This window comes from Ostrea edulis, chromosome 3 (assembly GCF_947568905.1).
Source record: "Ostrea edulis chromosome 3, xbOstEdul1.1, whole genome shotgun sequence".
Lineage (NCBI taxonomy): Eukaryota > Metazoa > Mollusca > Bivalvia > Ostreida > Ostreidae > Ostrea > Ostrea edulis.
Genome location: NC_079166.1, coordinates 77,867,019 through 77,888,228, shown reverse-complemented (window position 1 = coordinate 77,888,228; position 21,210 = coordinate 77,867,019). Strand labels below are relative to the sequence as shown.

The 21,210-nt window shown below is 36.2% G+C and overlaps 1 protein-coding gene and 1 long non-coding RNA gene across 2 annotated transcripts in view; both read right to left on the bottom strand.

Moving 5' to 3' along the window:
* The window catches only part of LOC125675118 (suppressor of lurcher protein 1-like), a 111,103-nt gene that overhangs the window by 78,704 nt on the left and 11,189 nt on the right, over positions 1–21,210 (bottom strand). The window lies entirely within an intron of this gene.
* Positions 17,336–20,440, bottom strand: LOC130052903 (uncharacterized). Its single transcript, XR_008801274.1, has 2 exons — positions 20,156–20,440; positions 17,336–18,010 (listed from the first exon to the last, which is right to left on the bottom strand). It is a non-coding gene; the product is annotated as an uncharacterized LOC130052903 (long non-coding RNA).

Here is a 21,210-nt window from a genome sequence, read left to right as displayed (position 1 = left end):
ACTAGACAGGGATGTTGACAGAGGAACCAGTAAAATTAGAATAACTAGTCAGGGATGTTAACAAAGAAACCAGTAAAGTCAATAAAATAACTGGACAGGGATGTTAACAGAGGAACCAGTAAAGTCAATAAAATAACTAGACAGGGATGTTAACAGAGGAACCAGTAAAGTCAAACAGAATAACTAGACAGGGAGGTTAACAGAGAAACCAGTAAAGCCAAACAAAATAGATAGACAGGGGTGTTAACAGAGGAACCAGTAAAGTCAATAAAATAGATAGACAGGGATGTTAACAGAGGAACCAGTAAAGTCAATAAAATAGATAGACAGGGATGTTAACAGAGGAACCAGTAAAGTCAATAAAATAACTAGACAGGGATGTTAACAGAGGAACCAGTAAAGTCAATATAATAACTAGACAGGGATGTTAACAGAGGAACCAGTAAAATTAGAATAACTAGACAGGGATGTTAACAGAGGAACCAGTAAAGTCAATAAAATAGATAGACAGGGAAGTTAACAGAGGAACCAGTAAAGTCAATAAAATAACTAGACAGGGATGTTAACAGAGGAACCAGTAAAGTCAATAAAATAACTAGACAGGGATGTTAACAGAGGAACCAGTAAAATCAAACAAAATAGATAGACAGGGGTGTTAACAGAGGAACCAGTAAAGACAATAAAATAACTAGACAGGGATGTTAACAGAGGAACCAGTAAAGTCAATAAAATAGATAGACAGGGATGTTAACAGAGGAACCAGTAAAGTCAATAGAATAACTAGACAGGGATGTTGACAGAGGAACCAGTAAAGTCAATAAAATAACTGGACAGGGATGTTAACAGAGAAACCAGTAAAGTCAATAAAATAGATAGACAGGGATGTTAACAGAGGAACCAGTAAAGTCAATAAAATAACTAGACAGGGAGGTTAACAGAGGAACCAGTAAAGTCAAACAGAATAACTAGACAGGGAGGTTAACAGAGAAACCAGTAAAGCCAAACAAAATAGATAGACAGGGGTGTTAACAGAGGAACCAGTAAAGTCAATAAAATAGATAGACAGGGATGTTAACAGAGGAACCAGTAAAGTCAATAAAATAGATAGACAGGGATGTTAACAGAGGAACCAGTAAAGTCAATAAAATAACTAGACAGGGATGTTAACAGAGGAACCAGTAAAGTCAATATAATAACTAGACAGGGAGGTTAACAGAGGAACCAGTAAAATTAGAATAACTAGACAGGGAGGTTAACAGAGGAACCAGTAAAGTCAATAAAATAGATAGACAGGGATGTTAACAGAGGAACCAGTAAAGTCAATAAAATAACTAGACAGGGATGTTAACAGAGGAACCAGTAAAGTCAATAAAATAACTAGACAGGGATGTTAACAGAGGAACCAGTAAAATCAAACAAAATAGATAGACAGGGGTGTTAACAGAGGAACCAGTAAAGACAATAAAATAACTAGACAGGGATGTTAACAGAGGAACCAGTAAAGTCAATAAAATAGATAGACAGGGATGTTAACAGAGGAACCAGTAAAGTCAATAAAATAACTAGACAGGGATGTTAACAGAGGAACCAGTAAAGTCAATAAAATAACTAGACAGGGATGTTAACAGAGGAACCAGTAAAGTCAATAGAATAACTAGACAGGGATGTTAACAGAGTAACCAGTAAAATTAGAATAACTAGACAGGGATGTTAACAAAGGAACCAGTAAAGTCAATAAAATAGATAGACCGGGATGTTAACAGAGGAACCAGTAAAGTCAATAAAATAACTAGACAGGGAGGTTAACAGAGGAACCAATAAAGTCAATAGAATAACTAGACAGGGATGTTAACAGAGGAACCAGTAAAGTCAAACAAAATAGATAGACAGGGTTGTTAACAGAGGAACCAGTAAAGTCAATAAAATAGATAGACAGGGATGTTAACAGAGGAACCAGTAAAGTCAATAAAATAACTAGACAGAGATGTTAACAGAGGAAGCAGTAAAGTCAATAAAATAACTAGACAGGGATGTTAACAGAGGAACCAGTAAAGTCAATAAAATAACTAGACAGGGATGTTAACAGAGGAACCAGTAAAGTCAATAGAATAGATAGACAGGGATGTTAACAGAGGAACCAGTAAAGTCAAGAAAATAACTAGACAGGGATGTTAACAGAGGAACCAGTAAAGTCAAGAAAATAACTAGACAGGGATGTTAATAGAGGAACCAGTAAAGTCAATAAAACAGATAGACAGGGATGTTAACAGAGGAACCAGTAAAGTCAATAGAATATATCGTCGACTGACCAGTTTCGGTGACCTTAGTGATAAACCGCGATTTTCTCATTAATCACTTAGATTAAATGAATAAACAATACACCTGCCTTTAAAGTAATTAAATTTCTTTACTTTTATCAAAAAATTCCAAATTCATTGGTACGTTAATTGAATATATTTTCATAACAAAAAACATGTCACTTTGTGGTCCTAAAACGGTGACGTCACCTATTTCGGTGATCATTGTTAATATAGGTTTCCAAAAGGCTTGTAACTGTTAAAACCTATATACAGGAGGAATGTGCAACGAAACGTCAATGAATAAAATAACATTGTGTAGAATTCTAGACTGTTGGTATACTTTATATTAATTTGAAGGTTTGCTTGAAAAAGTAATAAGTAAATGGTCTTATTTTGGGGGTGCTCGTGTTGATGTTTCACATACTCTCCTTCTAGTTGTTCATTTTCGGGGGGAAATTGAAGACGTACTCTATATATGTTGGCAAACACTACGGCGAAATTGATGACGCAATCTACACCCTGGAACGACAACGCGCACACGTAAACAAAAGGTCACCGATTCTGGTCAGTCACCGAAATAGGGCAGTCGACGATATGTAACTAAACAGCTGAGACGTTTGCAGAGGAACGAAATCGGAAAATCAACAAAGGAACTGGACAGGAAAGTTGACAAGGGAACCAGAACGGAAAATTGATGCAGATACCGGATCGACAAAAATATTTTGTAAAAAGAAAGAAAAGCGTGTTTTTGATTCCCTAGTAATTTGTCGCTGTATTCTGAATGGATAAAATAGAAGACTTCTAATGTTTCTCGTTTCAATTCTCAAGCAGTTTGTCTAAAGCAAAGAAAAACTTTAACGAACAAAGTAAATTCCGGACACGAACTGAGTGTTAGAGCCCAATTAGCCTCCATTCAGTCTCACTAACGGGTTGCCTGTCAGATAAATATTTACGGATCGATACAAAGAAATAGTCATTACGAGAATAGGCGAAGAGAAGATGTTTTCTATTTTGGCATCGATCACAGTTCATCAGTTCAACGTAATTCACTTTGCAAACTTGAGGAATCGCGTTCCAGGCTTTCTTCAGAGTAGGAAAACGCAACTAATTGTTCCATCAATATCAATCGGTCTTGCATAATATTTGACAGTTGGAAGCGGTAATTAGAGAGATTTTTATCGCACGGCAATCACCCATGAGGAAATCGATTACCGTGTTAAACAACGTACTCCGTTTTCTTTAAATTTTGGTTTGAGTTCAATCTTAACCACACTGGGTCAGACTCTAAATATCAAGTGTTGATTGAAGCGAGCGGAGCACTTGCTTTGGAATTGTACCGTATTCTACTGCAAACGTAACAAATTTAGCACACATGACGTTCATCGCTAAAGAGCTTTGTCTACATAGCGCGTATTTGATGTTGCATTTTCATCTTTCTTGCTACATTGTACTACCAATGATATAATAGCAATCATGTAGCGACATACTTCATTAAGCGGAACATCCCTTCCGCCAAGGGCACTATATATAAATAAGGCAAATAAAATATACACACGTCATCAGCTGGAGAGGGGAGGGGAGGGGGTGGGGGTCATGGGCAATGCGTTATGGGTAAGAAAAACTAACTAAACTTTGATTATCATGGCACGGGCATAATATTCAATCAAAGTCACGTGATCCGAAGCTTGCTTATAAACTGAAACTAACAACTTTTCATTGGTGGCAAACCGGAGATATCACGAAGCTTTTTTTTTTGTGGATTTTTTTTTGTTTTTTTTTTGGCTACATGTACTCAAACTTATCATATACACTATATATGTTCTTTGTAGAGATCTGGGTGCAGATCTCGGAAATTATGGTAATTTTGAAGCACAATCAACTAATATCCGTACATTTCACTATAATGATCAACTACTCAATTACACCTGAGAAAATATCTCTCGTTCAAAATATAATGTGGAAGCACGACATGCATGCATTTCATGTATCATACTACAGAAGTGACTCCCCACCATTTTCGAAATAACAAACGAATGCTTTTTCTTTGAGTGTAGTATTGCTATGGTGTAATTTGTCTAAAATAAACGACATCTTCCACGAGATTGGAAACCTAACGCATCCCTGACATCTTTAACGATAGCAACAGTATAAACCACCAGTCAAAAGACCTCCATCGATTTTCTTCTCTGGTTAACTTCTAATAGGTTTTAAGTATCAACTCAAAGCTCTAAAAGTTGTTCTCTAATGATATACAGAGAGAGAGAGAGAGAGAGAGAGAGAGAGAGAGAGAGAGTTAACTATAATGCTTATATGATTATCTTTACATGGATTGCAGAAAAATCAAAGATGTGATATGAATTTCAAAAAATATTTCCAGGCAGTTTTTGCACTATTCCTTTTGACAATTAAAGCTACTTAGAATTTTTAAATTCTTCTTTTTCAAATGACCAATGCCCTCATATCAGTATCTGTTTTATACAGTTATTAGTGTTGTACACTCTACAAAAGATATTAAATTCCAAATACCTATAAAGATGTTTGATTTTTATAAACATATTTCAAAACAGCTTTTCGTATACATATATTGTATGACGATCGTTGCTTTAAACATTTACAACAGCATTTTATACACACTTGTGTTTTACAAACTGCCTCCATGTTTCCTAAATATTGTATATAAATATTTTTTTTTAATGTCAATCATTCGAAAGTTTCAAATACATTTACAGCAAATCATAGAACTACACTAGATTAGTTTCAACAGTCGCAGAATTTCACAACAATGGTTTAGTAGTTAAGGATACTGAAACTTCTTCTACAGGATTATTTCTAAGTCTCAATTCTAAGTACACACAACATATTGCCATGAAGAAATACATTGTACTGTACTTAAAAAAGAATTTATCTGTTGTCTGTCCATCACTTTGGTTTAAAATGACTATCATTATTGACACACGGGGAGGATTGGTGCTCCCGAATTCGATTCTGGATCCCGACGTAATGTCAAAACTAGGGTATTTTACATTAGTTTCTGATCCCGAGACTCCGGTATTAAAAACAAATATCACGTGTCTCTCGGATATGACTTTAAACATGAAGGTCGTGTGTCGTGGTACGTGTTGAGACGATATAGGAACCTCACTTTTACTGACCCGAGCACCACGCCTCACCTTAAGTTGTTTACCTCAGCACCACGCCTCACCTTAAGTTGTTTACCTTAGGACCATGCCTCATCTTAAGTTGTTTACCTTAGCACCTCGCCTCGCCTTAAGTTGTTTACCTTAGCACCTCGCCTCGCCTTAAGTTGTTTACCTCAGCACCACGCCTCATCTTAAGTTGTTTACCTTAGCACCACGCCTCACCTTAAGTTGTTTACCTCAGCACCACGCCTCATCTTAAGTTTTTTACCTTAGCACCTCGCCTCACCTTAAGTTGTTTACCTTAGCACCTCGCCTCATCTTAAGTTGTTTACCTTAGCACCACGCCTCACCTTAAGTTGTTTACCTTAGCACCTCGCCTCACCTTAAGTTGTTTACCTTAGCACCACGCCTCATCTTAAGTTGTTTACCTTAGCACCACGCCTCATCTTAAGTTGTTTACCTCAGCACCACGCCTCATCTTAAGTTGTTTACCTTAGCACCTCGCCTCATCTTAAGTTGTTTACCTTAGCACCACGCCTCACCTTAAGTTGTTTACCTTAGCACCACGCCTCACCTTAAGTTGTTTACCTTAGCACCACGCCTCATCTTAAGTTGTTTACCTTAGCACCACGCCTCACCTTAAGTTGTTTACCTCAGCACCACGCCTCACCTTAAGTTGTTTACCTTAGCACCACGCCTCGCCTTAAGTTGTTTACCTTAGCACCTCGCCTCACCTTAAGTTGTTTACCTTAGCACCTCGCCTCGCCTTAAGTTGTTTACCTCAGCACCACGCCTCATCTTAAGTTGTTTACCTTAGCACCACGCCTCGCCTTAAGTTGTTTACCTTAGCACCTCGCCTCATCTTAAGTTGTTTACCTTAGCACCACGCCTCACCTTAAGTTGTTTACCTTAGCACCACGCCTCGCCTTAAGTTGTTTACCTCAGCACCACGCCTCGCCTTAAGTTGTTTACCTTAGCACCACGCCTCATCTTAAGTTGTTTACCTTAGCACCACGCCTCATCTTAAGTTGTTTACCTTAGCACCACGCCTCACCTTAAGCTGTTTACCTTAGCACCACGCCTCATCTTAAGTTGTTTACCTCAGCACCACGCCTCATCTTAAGTTGTTTACCTCAGCACCACGCATCACCTTAAGTTGTTTACCTCAGCACCACGCCTCATCTTAAGTTGTTTACCTTAGCACCTCGCCTCACCTTAAGTTGTTTACCTCAGCACCACGCCTCATCTTAAGTTGTTTACCTTAGCACCACGCCTCATCTTAAGTTGTTTACCTCTTTATAAGAGTGAGAACTTTTTGAATGGAACGTTACATGACAGACAAGAAACACTAGAAACATTAGGCGCACGTCATGAAATATATCACAAGTGTTAATTAATAATCACAATATAATCAAATATCCCTACCTCTTGTATGGTCATATACTATATATATCCTCAGTGTTAATTAATAATCACAATATAATCAAATATCCCTACCTCTTGTATGGTCATATACTATATATATCCTCAGTGTTAATTAATAATCACAATATAATTAAATATCCCTACCTCTTGTATGGTCATATACTATATATATCCTCAGTGTTAATGTCAGGAATCTCGGAAATTGATTTTTGTTTGAACTCACGCAGGCAGCGCGCAGACAAACCAGCTCCATTATATTGCCGACATTTTTTTCTGGAATGTGACAGAGGGAAAAGCCCTGGGGGTTATCGCATGATAGACGGATTTGTATGCGAGATATGAGAGCTCTCCACTCCCAGGAGGAACACGCCCGTTATCAATGGTCGAACGCCAATAGAGTAGTGAAATTTGATTTGTTCCAAACCAGACTGCTGTCGGGAATATCCGGAGAAATCAAGAATCCTGGGAGTATATACACGTGTCTGTTTGTAAAATAACGTACAGCGTTTGTTGTAAAAAGGAAAAGGTTTAGATAGTTTAAACAATTCTTAAAGAAGAAAAAAACAATGAGAGAGACGGACAAAGCATGTCATGTGATGCCTATTTTTAGATTTCCTTGTGAGAACAGAAGTGCACTTTTGGGAGAACGATTTTGTCCTTGCAGTTAAGTCCACATTAATGTGACCCACAGAATATGAAAGATTTAAGTACAAGACATTAGTGGAAAAAATGTTGGGTCGTATCCTTACTGATTCTCTCTCTCAAACAATATTTTTTCACCAATGTAAGAAGTATTTAGAAAAAAATCAACAGGTATAGGTATCCCTATAGGTGTCCACATGTCAGACAATACATTTCGTTGCTCCAGTATGTCTGTAATATCTCAGAAATTGTGAGGACGTCCTCACTAAACACATTTCATAATAGACTAGAGAGAGAGAGAGAGAGAGAGAGAGAGAGAGAGAGAGAGAGTCTTTTTATGCCCCCGATATCGAAGATTGGGGGTGTATTGTTTTGTCCTGTCTGTCATTCCGTCATTCTGTCTGAAACTGTAACCTTGCTAATAACTTTTGAACAGTAAGTGATAGAGCTTTGATATTTCACATGCGTATTCCTTGTGACAAGACCTTTCCGTGGGTACTAAACCTTTTGACCTTGACATTTGACCTACTTTTAATATATATATTTTATACATTGGTCATAACTTCTAAATGGTAAATATCAGAGCTTTTCTATTGTACATGAGCATTTCTTGTGACAAGATCTTTCTACTGGTACCAATATATTTGTCCTTGTGACCTTGGCCATCTTCGGAATTGGCCATTATCTGGGGCATTTGTGTTTCACAAACACATCTTGTTTTTAAATGAAACACTCACTTTTGACTTCTTATTCCAAATTTCATAGTGGTGATTCCTCGGCCATGATGTGTATGGGTATGTTCTGCGTATGATTAAGTTTTAAATCGAGAGAGGCTACTGACAAGTAGGATCATGTTTAATTACAGCATTTCAGAAATGAGAAATCATTTCATTGTCTCATTAGAATAATGTCTCATCGATAACATGTATAAAAGATCTGAATAATAGAGTTTGAAAATATACTGTATATGAATATAGGTCTTGAATACTGTAATAAATAGTTTAATTTTTATCTATTATTAAACAAACACTATAAATTTACGTTTGCACGCGAAGTACTTCCCGGGATGACAATGTGTAAAATAAAGAAGTAACTCGCTGTCGGTTTCTAGATATTACTAATATCCCCCAGGAATAACGGTGTGTAAAATAAAAAAGCAACTCGCTGTGGGTTTCTAAATATCACTTTGACAAATGAATTGATAAAACCAAAAGATATTTTGGTTTGAATATGCTACAGCTGCGAATATTTTGATGTACGTCTATTTTGGTTATTGCTTTGTTTATCATCCGCGACGTGCAAATCAAAGTTGTAGACATGCACAGTTTAGCCAGCCCAGTAAACATCAATTGACAATTAGATCTAAGCGTTCTATTTATAAACTATGGCATGTCAAACGTTGCAATATTTGATCTTTTCCATTTGTATTGTATAATTTTTCATTTGTATTCTATATTTTCCATTTGCATTGTATAATTTTTCATTTGCATTGTATAATTTCCATTTGTATTGTATAATTTTCCATTTGTATTTTATATTTTTCATTTGTATTGTATAATTTTCCATTTGTATTCTATATTTTCCATTTGTATTAAATATTTTTTTCGTTTGCATTGTATAATTTCCATTTGCATTACAAAATCTTTCATTTGTATTGCATCCGAGGGATTGTTTATTTTGATTTGTTACGAAGGATTTCATTAGTTTAGGTCGAACTTATATTTATCCGTCACCAGCTGCTGATGACGTACCACAAATAGACTTACTATGTCACATGTACGCGCACAGTGGCGTAGCAGTGGGAGTTCTTTAACGTGTCAACGCCTGTCGCAACACGGGATGTCTACTTTTAATTAAGGTCACACATTATCCGAAAGATCTGTGATTCTCACTTTTAGATAGCAATGCGTATGGGAAAGTATTAACTGGTTTGATGCAGTCATGACACGAGTAGATCTCGAACATGCGACCTCACAGTTACGAACTAAAAGGTATATCACTGAACTACCGCGATCGACTCCATATAAGGACTAGTTGAACATACATGTAGCTAGCAATGAGGAATATTGCGCCGGGAGACCCCCCCCCCCCCCCCCCACGTCCCTTCACAAATATGATATTTCATATAGATGTAGAAAAAAGCAAGCATGTACGTTTTATTTTGTCAGAACGCACTTGTTCCAGGGGACTTTCAGGGGCGGATCCAGGTAGGGGTCCAGAGGGCGAAGCCGGGGCTTGAAATATGTCATTTTTAATGAAGTGAAATTAGTAAAATAACGCAAATTTTAAGGGTTTCTGGAAAAATTAAGTTCTCTCAATAAAGTAATTCAAGAAATCAAATGATTTTGTCATTTATTTCTCCGGGAATGGAAGAAATTATTGCTTCTTTTAACGTTTAATACATTTTTCTAAACAAGATACCAAGATTTACCTTAAATTTGAAAATTTGGGGGGGGGGGGGGGCGCCGGCTGCGCCCCTCTTAAATCCGCCACTGACTTCGCCCTCCCCCTGTAACACCCCCCCCCCCCACACACACACACACACGCACGAAGGCTTTGCACTAGACTCACTAGGGATCTTCAGACAGTCCCCAGCCATCCAGCAGTTTACTGCATCCTTTCGTTCAAAATTATCTAGATCACCCAGTGGTTAAATAGGAGACTTGTTTGAATATGCTGATCACATTAGACGCATAAAAGCGATCAATTAATTGGGGGTGGGGGTGGGGTTACGCCATTACACTTAAAGGACACATCTCGTGTTTTCAAAGTATACAGAATTATATGCATTTTGTCTTCCTTATGCTTATAGAAATTAATTGTAATAGTTCGTTCGCTGAAGTATTGCGATAATTAGCCACAATACGGACTTAAATTTAAGCCCCGATTTCAAAAAGCCTAGTTAATTAGATAGGTAGTCACGTGGTACAGTGACGTCATATGCGACCTTCGTCGATCAACTTGTTGTAAAAGTAGTGTTAGATATTTTTAAAAACTCGGGTTTTAGGGGCCTAATTTATTTACCATGGATAACATTTATTTCGATGTTGACAAATTTCCTGAGTCTTATATCTTTTGGCCACCAGTGCATGCAAATAGCGACCCAAATGTAGTGAGAAAAGCGAGTATGAAATCTGCATAAATTTGCGAGTAAATAGTGTTTACATGGGATCACTGTCTAAACACAATTTGGTAATGTCATTTCTGTAAACAACTGTAATTAGCGTTGTTGCTTTTCTAAAATAAACAGTGCAATAATTATTAAATTTATTTTTGGAGAAGTTAGATAGGCCTAAATTATGATACGATTAGCCTATATATCATTGACAACTAGGCTTACTGTCACGGGTGCATTTCGAAAAAAAAAAATAAATAATAATAATGATCAACTTATTGTGAAAATCACAATACTTTTAAATTATTTTATTAAAGCAATTTTATTAGGCCTAATCATTATTTTTGTTATCAACACGTTGTTACTTAAGAAGTGGGATCGCGGCGTGCTGTTGTCGTAAACACGTACGCGTTCCTTAAAAAAAAAAAAAATGAAAGCATTATAATTCAATTCAAAGTCGGGAAATATTATATTTTATTATTTATAATTGAAAGTTCAATTATCTTTTATCTTTAAATTTCTTTTTTAAAACTACCACTTGGTAGACACTGCTAGCAAAGTTCTGCCTATATGTTGTTACAAGGTGAAGGTCAGTTGGTGCGAGTGTGTATTGAATTCGAGAGCAGAATGGAAAGCATATGCCGTAGGCCTATATGTAACAGTGCGTAGCTTCGATAGAACAATTTTCTCACAGTTTATCTATGTCTTTGTCCAAGTGCTTGTTTGAAAAAGTACAGGGACAAATTCTACTGGGGGTTTTTATGGCAAAGTCGTTGTGCCGACAAAAAATATTCACGTCTTGTCCCTCATACCTTCCTTCGAAAATTGAAAAAACCCAGTCCAAATCCTCTCTACTGACAACAAGTACACCCTTAAACGGCACAAAACACCCTAATGTAGTGTTATTTATAAGCTGTTAATGTGATAATTGTTTGTTTGTCAATTAAATCTAATCTGTTTATGATATGGCTATCAACTGTTTTCAAATCTTCTCGCTCGGGGTCGCATATGACGTCACAGATAATGGCGCGTAAAATATCGAAGAAAATATGCATATCGCAAGATTTGAATTTCATCGCTTTCAAACTCGAAAACTACGCAAACTGTTTCATTTAAAACACATGTAAAGTAGTTTTAGGCATGAAATGAATTAATTTTGCTGAAAAAATTAAAAAGTTTAAAAACATGCAATGTGTCCTTTAACAAATACGGTACATTCCCCTGAACTTTACCTCTTCAACATATCGCGCATTACCAAATTCGATAAACGATAACTTAAGATTAATCCAATGAATAGTTGTAACAAACTAAACTCGATGTTAACAATTGGTGGGGACCCAAGGGCCGAATTAAGTCCCCTGAATCTACTGAATTTTGACTAAATAAAAATGTGCATGCTTTTCTGAACAGTTCTATTTTTAAAAAATGATCGGGGGGGGGGGGGGATTCGCCATTACTAGAGCTAGCTACGTATTTTCAAAAATAACTAGTCCTGCATGCATGGACCTGGTCGCGGTAGCTCAGTGATATATTGCTTGGTTTGTGGGCGAGAGGTCGTGAGTTCGAGAACCGTTACTGTCATTGCCGCATCAAACCTAAGACATAAACAAAGACAATGATTGCTCCTTTGCTAAACACTCGGCATTTAAAAGTGAGAATCACGGGTCTTTCCGTAAGGCTGTCTAAAGCTAATTCTACGTTTAACGTCACCCGCGCGCGTAGGTTTCGGCGAAATTGCCGTTTTGAAAGGGAAAAAAAACAAATCCGGATTTGAAGTAGTCGTTCAGGTTTGGTTTTTCATTTAGCAACTTAATTCTACATCCAGTGTAAGAGGAAAACGCACTGAAAAATTCAATCAGAGGCCCTTAAACGAAGAAAATGGAAGTATATGCCACTAATATGTTTTACGGCGTGACCGTGTTTGAGGGCGAAGCAAACAAATGTTGGCATTAGTATCAATATCCAAAACAGAACAAAAACAACCCGAAGTTAGCACGAGGACGGAGCTGTATCAAAGCATCCTAATTTTGGATATTTGATCCGCCTACATATTGAACAAGGGAAATATAACGCAATTGATGTAAACAATACATTGTGACGTCATATTCAGCGTCGTTATTTAGCAAATTTACAAACATAGCGTCTGAACCACAACAACAAACATGGCGTGAATGGTGGAGTGATTAGCCTATATGATTAAGAAAATAATAATTACATGCTTTTACGAATTTTATGTAACATCTCAGAACGACGTGAACTAGGGTAAACGAGATTCAAAATGGAGAAATACATGTCCACGCGATAGTATTCGAATCGACGACATTAGTACCAAAATTTTCAAGTTCCATAGGTATGGTTTAATTTTTCATTGTTTTCCTATATTTTCCTTTTAAACATGTATATACGTGTTACCTATAGGGAGAGCTCCGCTCTCACGGCCCTTCGGGCCGTGAGAGGGCTTCGCCCTCTATTAAAGTAAAGAAAACGTACAAAGATGGTTTGAACCGAACTAATCTCAGCGAGATTCGTCGAGGCTGGATATTTGGACTGACGCCTCTTTCGAATGTCAGACCAGTGTCACACAAAGTGATTCGGGAAATCTTGCTTGAAATTCAGCCGCTTTTTGCGATTAAAATGGGTTAAGCAATTCCTTGATTGCTTCAACTTTTCGTCTTAGACATCCTATTAACTCCCTATCACATTTCATATTTACTTTCTCAACACTGAAGAGTTCCGATGTACTATTCATGACAGTTTGTACTACGAAATACAGAACTTGCTGATTGATAATTACTTTGTACAAAGCATTTAATCATAAAAATTAAAAGCACTAAAAAGAAAACTAATTATTTAATCAATTTATTTGAAGGCGTCCTAAACTATCGGAATCCTGCCTTGTATTTGTAGATGTGAAGGTACAATCCTGATCTTTTAGTTGTGGTACACCAGATTAGCATCTTCCTTTCAAAATTGTATTTTAAAAAATCAACACAAAACAAAGTAAAGCATATTTTCAACTTTAAGATGTGTCATTATAAAAATGTATGAAATATTGTCATCATAATTTTAATTGTAACTGAGTCACATGTGTCTAGCAACTATTTCCACAAAAGGAAGTTTTCCTTTAGTTTGCTATGTTTGTGGTGATGAAAATCCATTGGATGTACCACCTGATATTATCGCAAGCCACTACTCTGCTCACCCAATCTGCATGGTGTGTTCGCAGAAGGGATACAAACTCAGATTAAGGAAAAAGTCTTTGCTGGGAAAATGCAAAAATTGACTTGGACTTGAAAATCAAATCCCACAATGTGTTTAATTTGACATATTACGTTTTTGGTCACTAAATTGGGTGATGTCTATTTGAAATTGGTCACTGAATAGGTGATTTTCAATAAATACACATTTGTTTAAAATTTTTGTTTGTTTATTATTTTCCTCCCTTCCTCGTAGGTTTTGAAGTTTTGAGGTGACGTTAAACGTAGAATTAATTTTGAACAGCCTAATGACCTTAAAAACAGATATTCCGTATCGCTGCACAGGCGTTGGGACGATAAAGAACCGTCATTGCTACGGCCCTGTGTGCTAAGCACGTCTCCATTTCAAACTCCCCGTCGAGGCCTCATTACTCTGGTGGAAGTTTGGTCTACATTTGTGGTACATCAGTGACGTTAACTAATAAAATCCTTTGTAACAAATCAAAATAAACATTCCCTGGATACAATACAAATGAAAAATTATACAATGCAAATGGAAAATAAAGAATACGAATGGAAAATTATACAATACAAATGGAAAATATAGAATACAAATGGAAAATTATACAATACAAATGAAAATTATACAATGCAAATGAAAAATTATACAATGCAAATGGAAAATATAAACTATATGTATGGAAAGCCGTAGGGTACCCCCACATTATTATTATTTTTCCCTATATAAAATACCAAAATTATAATCTCTTCCAAAAATAAAAATTTCCCCCTATTTGCCGATATTATTATTATATCGCAGCGATAATAATAATCTGTCCCGAATCTCAGACACCAAATTATAATTTCATCCCCAAAAGAAAAATATTCTTTATTTATGACATTATTATAATTATAAATACTGCCGCAATAATAATAAAAACTGACCCGATTTGAAGTCACACTTTATCTTTATAAATATAATATTTCCACTACAATAATAATTACTGAACATCGCCAACAATAATTATCTTTTTTTATTTGAACGCTACAAAATATAATCTGTACTGACAATAATAATTTTGGACCAGCCAAAAAGACAAGATTATTATTGTTGGTGGAAAAGATTTGGACGCTTGAAACAGAAAACGTTTGTCTGAATCGGATTCACAATAATAATCTCCGACTTCAGATTGGCAGATATTATATGAAGCGTGAAGGCAGATATTATTTCATGCGTGACTGTGCAAGCGGTTGGTCGAGAGGGAAATCACGTGACATAGTTTCACTTTGACTTTATTATGGAAATGATTGTTTGTCGAAAAGGTATCCTGGTATGTGTTTCTTTTGGAGGATGATAAATGTGAATGATACAATGAATAAATCTTTGTTGGAACCGGAGTATAACATTTTATGTCTTTGTGACATGATAGATAGAAAGGGAATTTTATCAAACACACTGGCCAGCTGCACAGGCAGTTTTTTTTCTTCCGTAGCACAGGCCACCCTAGGGCTTAATTACGCAAAATGATATAGGGCTCACGGCGGGTGTGACCGGTCGACAGGGGATGCTTACTCCTTCTAGGCACCTGGTCCCACCTCTGGTATATCCAGGGGTCCGTGTTTGCCCAACTTTCTATTTTGTATTGCTTATAGGAGTTACGAGATTGATCACTGTTCGTTATCTTCACCTTTCATGGATCTCTTTAATCTATGTTTTATGTTGATTTCTTAATGTACTGAATAGGGTGTCATCACATGAGGTGTCCATTTCTGGTACAGGAACAACCCTATCCGGGGAGTGGACGTGTCAGTACTAAGTAGCACCTCCACCGCTAAATCCCACATCATTTTGTATACATGACCACCCTTCTGCTTAGATAATTCACAAAGGTGGTACTAAGTACACATACGTCATGCAGTTAATTGTTTCCCAGCTATTCACACAACCATCTAAGGGTGCATACAATGTATAATTAAGGAGGTACCTTACATCGTCATAATGACTGATTTCCTTTTAAAACATGGATGAAAAAATCAGTATCAGCAACATTTATCTATTCCTTTTTTATTTAACTACCTAGCCAAGTAGCTCAGTAGGTTAGCAAACTGACTGGTTGTGCGTTCGAGTCTCCAGATATCTACTAAAACTGCATTTTTGACATTGAAATGAAGTAAATTTGAAAATTTTCAATTTCAAAATGTTGTACATATCCGTAGGATTACAAGGAGAAAGCTTTAAGAACCCTGGCTTATATTTGCTATGATTGTCATGCAATAAATTTGTGCACGATTCAGTTATTGCTTTTCATTAATCTAATTGATGTGTATATCAATGTGGTGGAGATACTGCTCACATTCAAATTTGGAGCTCAGTATAAATATATCTAATTATTTTAATCTGTTTTTGTATAAGAGTTAATGCACAGAAGAGAGCTACAATTCAATAAGATCATTAATTCAATTATAGAAATGTTGAATTGATGATTAGTTGCTCTCTCTAAAAGAATTATTGCATACATCTGCAGTCAATTAATGTTATATTTAATCCAATTGTAGAGAGCAATACATCAATTACAGTGCACATTAAATTAATTATTGCTCTCTACAATTGAATTGTAGATTGCACCAATTCAGTTGTTGATATCATCAATTCATTTGAAGAGAGCAACAATTCAATCATAGCGCACATCAATTCAGCAGAATAATTACTGCTATCACCAATTCAATTAATGTATGCAAAAATTCTGAAATGAAAATATGTTAAAATTATTTGAAGAGATCATTGACTTGTTGCATGCTTCAAATGAATTGATAGTATCTTCAAAATAATTAAAGATGCCTTAAATTATTTGAGTTTATATTGATTTGGCACTCCATACAACTGAGCCAAAGACCTCAATAAGCTTGTCTGATCAGAATGTCATTGTTGCAAGTCCTCTTTCAATTTTTCATATCAATGAAACTTGGTAGAAAGTATCTTTGAGTAAAGAACTTTTTAAGTTTGTTCATTTCAGGTTCCATGCCACCCCCAAAAGGGAAATGGACCTTATATCAATTCATGAAATATAATAGAAACCAAAACATGTTAAAGCATCTGCCATATTCAAGTGGTCTAGTGTTTCTTAACAAAGAATGACTACCAGAAAACCATCCATATAAGAAGGTTAAACATTTTTTTTCCATTGAGACGTACCGGTAGTACATACACAAGAAAGATATTTCATTGAACTGAGAATCAATTCCAAAATACTTTTAAATAATTGTTATAATGAGGGTTTTAGGAGAAATCAACACCAATCATGGTTCAAAGAATTATATTGTCTTAATCACATTAACCCTAAAATATTTAAACAATGTCACATGGCAGTGTCTAAAACATATATATACATATATGTGGATGCATACTGTAATTTACATTATAACAACCAACATGACTATTTTAGATCAGAACCTTGCTTTGGCAACCATAGTCTATTAAAGCACAAACACTTTAAGTATCAAAGACAATTCAATAAATACATGTATATAATTTATTACACAATCATACATATCTGACATTAATAATACATATCAGAAGGTGCTAAACATTTTGAATATATAAATGCATAGTAAATAAAAAAAAAATTCTGTAAACTTCTCCTGTGGTTAGCAAGTTTAACAGTACAAAGGTATGGCTTGGACAAAATTCATGGGTGTTTTTGTAGGGGATGGTGGAGTGGGATGGGAGAGTTCAAAGAACAAATTCTGTTCATGAATAGCCTTTAGCATTCATAACAAATGAAATTCTGTAAAGCTCCACATTTAAAATATTTCAAGGATAAAAAAAACACCCCCAGAAAATGTGAATACATGAAAATGTATCTGATTAGTTAAATACATAAAACTATGGAACAGAAATCAGCTGGCAATAAAAGCAAGTGTACAAAGTCATGGAACCAAATGTATATTCTACAACATCTCATGATGTTAAAGAATCATCAAATGCATCATGCACTCCCTCAGATATATGTAGAGATGATGAGCAGAGGTCCAGTCTCTCAAGGTGTCAGGCAAAGGCAGATCATGCTGATGCAAAATAGATGTTGCCACACATGTAAAATCTTCATCAATATCTTGGAAATTGTTTAAATATGAGTCTCTGTAAATGAGGCGCTATATTTTGTTGAACTGCATAGAAGTATTGTGAAGCACCTAAAATCGAAAAAAAAAAACTTATAATTGCACGATGAATCTCTAGACATATTCAACATACCCAGTATATAAATTGAACAAGAGGCCCACAGGCCTAAATTTATCGGTCACCTGAGTACTAGTGAAAAATTATCACTACTCCCAAGGGCTATGGAATCTAGAAATAATTTCCTGTTCTGAAATCTTATCTAAATTTTAACATTCAGCAAAAGTATAAAACAAGATGTGTTCTTACAACTGCAATGCCCTCATAAGTGCATATATTGATAAAAGGCTTCACATAATACAAGAGATGTTTGTAAAACACATATGCCCCCAGGGTGCAAAATTGAAAAGAGTTACACACACACATCATTTAATTGATAGTAGTATCATCAATGCAAAATATTGAGCGGACAATATCTTCCTATGTTAAGAGTGGATCGACCATGTGACCTCAAAATCAATAGGGGTCATCTTCTTCTGAAGATATACCAGTGTACCAAGTTTGATGTCTGTCAAGCAAAGGGTTCTCAAGATATTGAGTGGACAGTCTATTCCTATGTCCAGAGTAGACTGACCTTTGACCTGAAAAACAATATGGGTCCTCTTCTCATAACCAACCCACATATGAAATATCATTATGATCAAGTGAATGGTTCGCAAGATATTGAGCAGACAACATGTGGTCTACCGACCGAATGACAGGTGCAAAGCAAAATACCCCTCTTCTTTGAAGGGGGGGGGGGGGGGGGGGGGCATAATAGGTATATCAACATTAAAAGATTATACTAATTTGGACCCATCCTAGAGTCAAAATCCTGGGTTGTGAAATTCACCATTTTTTGTACATCTTTTTCTGCTATTCCTTGGTATAAATGCATTTAGATTTTCTACAGTATCACCAAACTTGCACATAAACACTATATTTTAAGTTTGGCCCCACCCTGGGGTCAGAACCCCTATATTTTAAGTTTGGCCCCACCCTGGGGTCAGAACCCCTACCCCAGGGACCATGAAATTTACAATTGTGGTAAAGACTTCCTGCTGCACATCTTAATGCATTAATTTTTCCTAAACGTGCGGTTCTAGAGAAGATTTTTGAAAATGGGTCAATTTTGGACAGTTTTTGCCCCACCTCTAAGGTCCTAGGGGTGCAGGAATCCTAAAATTTACAATTTATGTCCCCCTTGTCCCAAAGATGCTTCATACTAAATTTCAAAAAAAGAATTGGACTGGTAGTTATCAAGAAGAAGTTAAAAATGTTCAATTGTTAACGCATGACAGTGGACGACAACCAATTTAGTATCAGGGGTCCGTGTTTGCCCAACTTTCTAATTTGTATTACTTATGCAAGGTGAAGATAACGAACAGTGATCAATCTCATAACTCCTACAAGCTTATATGAGTTATGAGATTGATCACTGTTCGTTCATCACCTTTCATTGTAATCCCAACCTAAGGGTCATGACATAACCTAACTTCAATCCACATACTGTATACCATCTTCTATTCATGATGATTAGTTGACAATTTAGCAATTTACAACTGGTTCTCGGTGACCAATATTCGCAACCAAGATAATCTTAAACAAATACAAAATACATTAATGATAAAGTTCTCACAAACTTCACAAAAATTTCTCACATGCGAATAAAAGTTGGTTTACAGTATCATGGGTATGTCTCAATATCAATATGACAAACATGACCTTGCTATTCTGGAAAAGAACCTTTTTAAAAGATATTCCTTTCTGAATGCATAAACCTACTTCATGGGCCACAATTTGACTAAGCTTGAATCTACACTATGTCGTCAAGCTTTCATGAACATTTCAACTTGTCTAGCCAGTGGTTCTCAAGATAAAGATTTTTAAATGACCCCACCTATTTTTGCCTTTTCTTGATTATCTCCCCTTTGAAGGATGGGTGACCCTCCATTTAAACATCCCAATTATCCAACTTTGAAGGACTATTTGTGCCAAGTTTAATTGGACTTGGCCAGGTGGTTCTAGAGAAGATAAAATGCAGTTTACAAACAGACAGATAACAGACAAGAGGTGGTCAGAAAAGATCACTTGATCTACTAATAATAAATATATCATGTCACTGTGTGCGTAAAATCTCACATAGATATATACATGTAGCGCTATTTTATTTGTGTTACCTTGATTTGCTCCAGATTTTCTCTAAGTAACTGAATTGCCATTTCCTTCTAAACAGGATTCAATGAAATGCTGCAACAATTCCATTCTCTGTTCCAGGATCCACACAGATCTTTTGAGGACACCCTTAAAAAAATATGACAAAATCTCAAACTTTAAACTTCCATGCATGGAATTTTAACATCAGAGCAGATTCTGTCTCATTTCAATTCTTGTGTAAAGGGACTGTCTAGGGTAATTCCATACATTTTATATCCAGGTCCAAAAGGAAAACAAGTTCTCAGTGTTTAGAAATAATTATATTCTGTTGTAGTTGAACACATATGTTATAGATATAAAACATTATCTTATGAAATCCAAGGGCAGTGGTGGATTTAAGGGGGAGGGGAGATCCAAGGGCAGTGATGGATTTAACGGGGGGGGGGGGGGGGGGGTTGCAGCCGCCCCCCCCCCCCCCCCCATAAATTTTCAAATTTAAGGTAAATCGTGGCATCTTGTTTAGAAAAGTATACTAAACGATAAAACTGATATTTATTTCACCTTATTAAAAATAGAAAATAGTACAAATGACTTAAATAGGAGATGTATTTCAAGCCCTATAAAATCTGTAAAAATCCAGGAGCTTCCGGGGGCTTTGCCCTCTGGGCCCCCATCAGGGCTTTGCTTTGGACCCCCTGGAGGCCTCAAGGCAGCCCCCAGACCGCCTGCCTAATAAAGTGGCGACATTAATATTTAGTAATTATTGTTAATTGAAACTGAAGCAATTTTTTGCCATTGGTGTAACATGAGGTTAAAGATTAATATGATACTTTTATCAAATTATCAGAACTGAAGTTCTCTGATTGGTCCAGACTCTCTTTCCAAATGGGTGTAACTCAGAGTGAGTTCACCTCAAATGAAGTTCCAGGAGGTTTATTCGGGTTCCCCTCTTAAGAAACTGTAGATTTGCTTACAATTTTATCAACCAATCAAATTGCACATTTTAACGGATGTGTCGTTGTGAAGATACACAATGGCAGACGCCAAGTATCAAAGAGACAAAACACCTTTATTACTT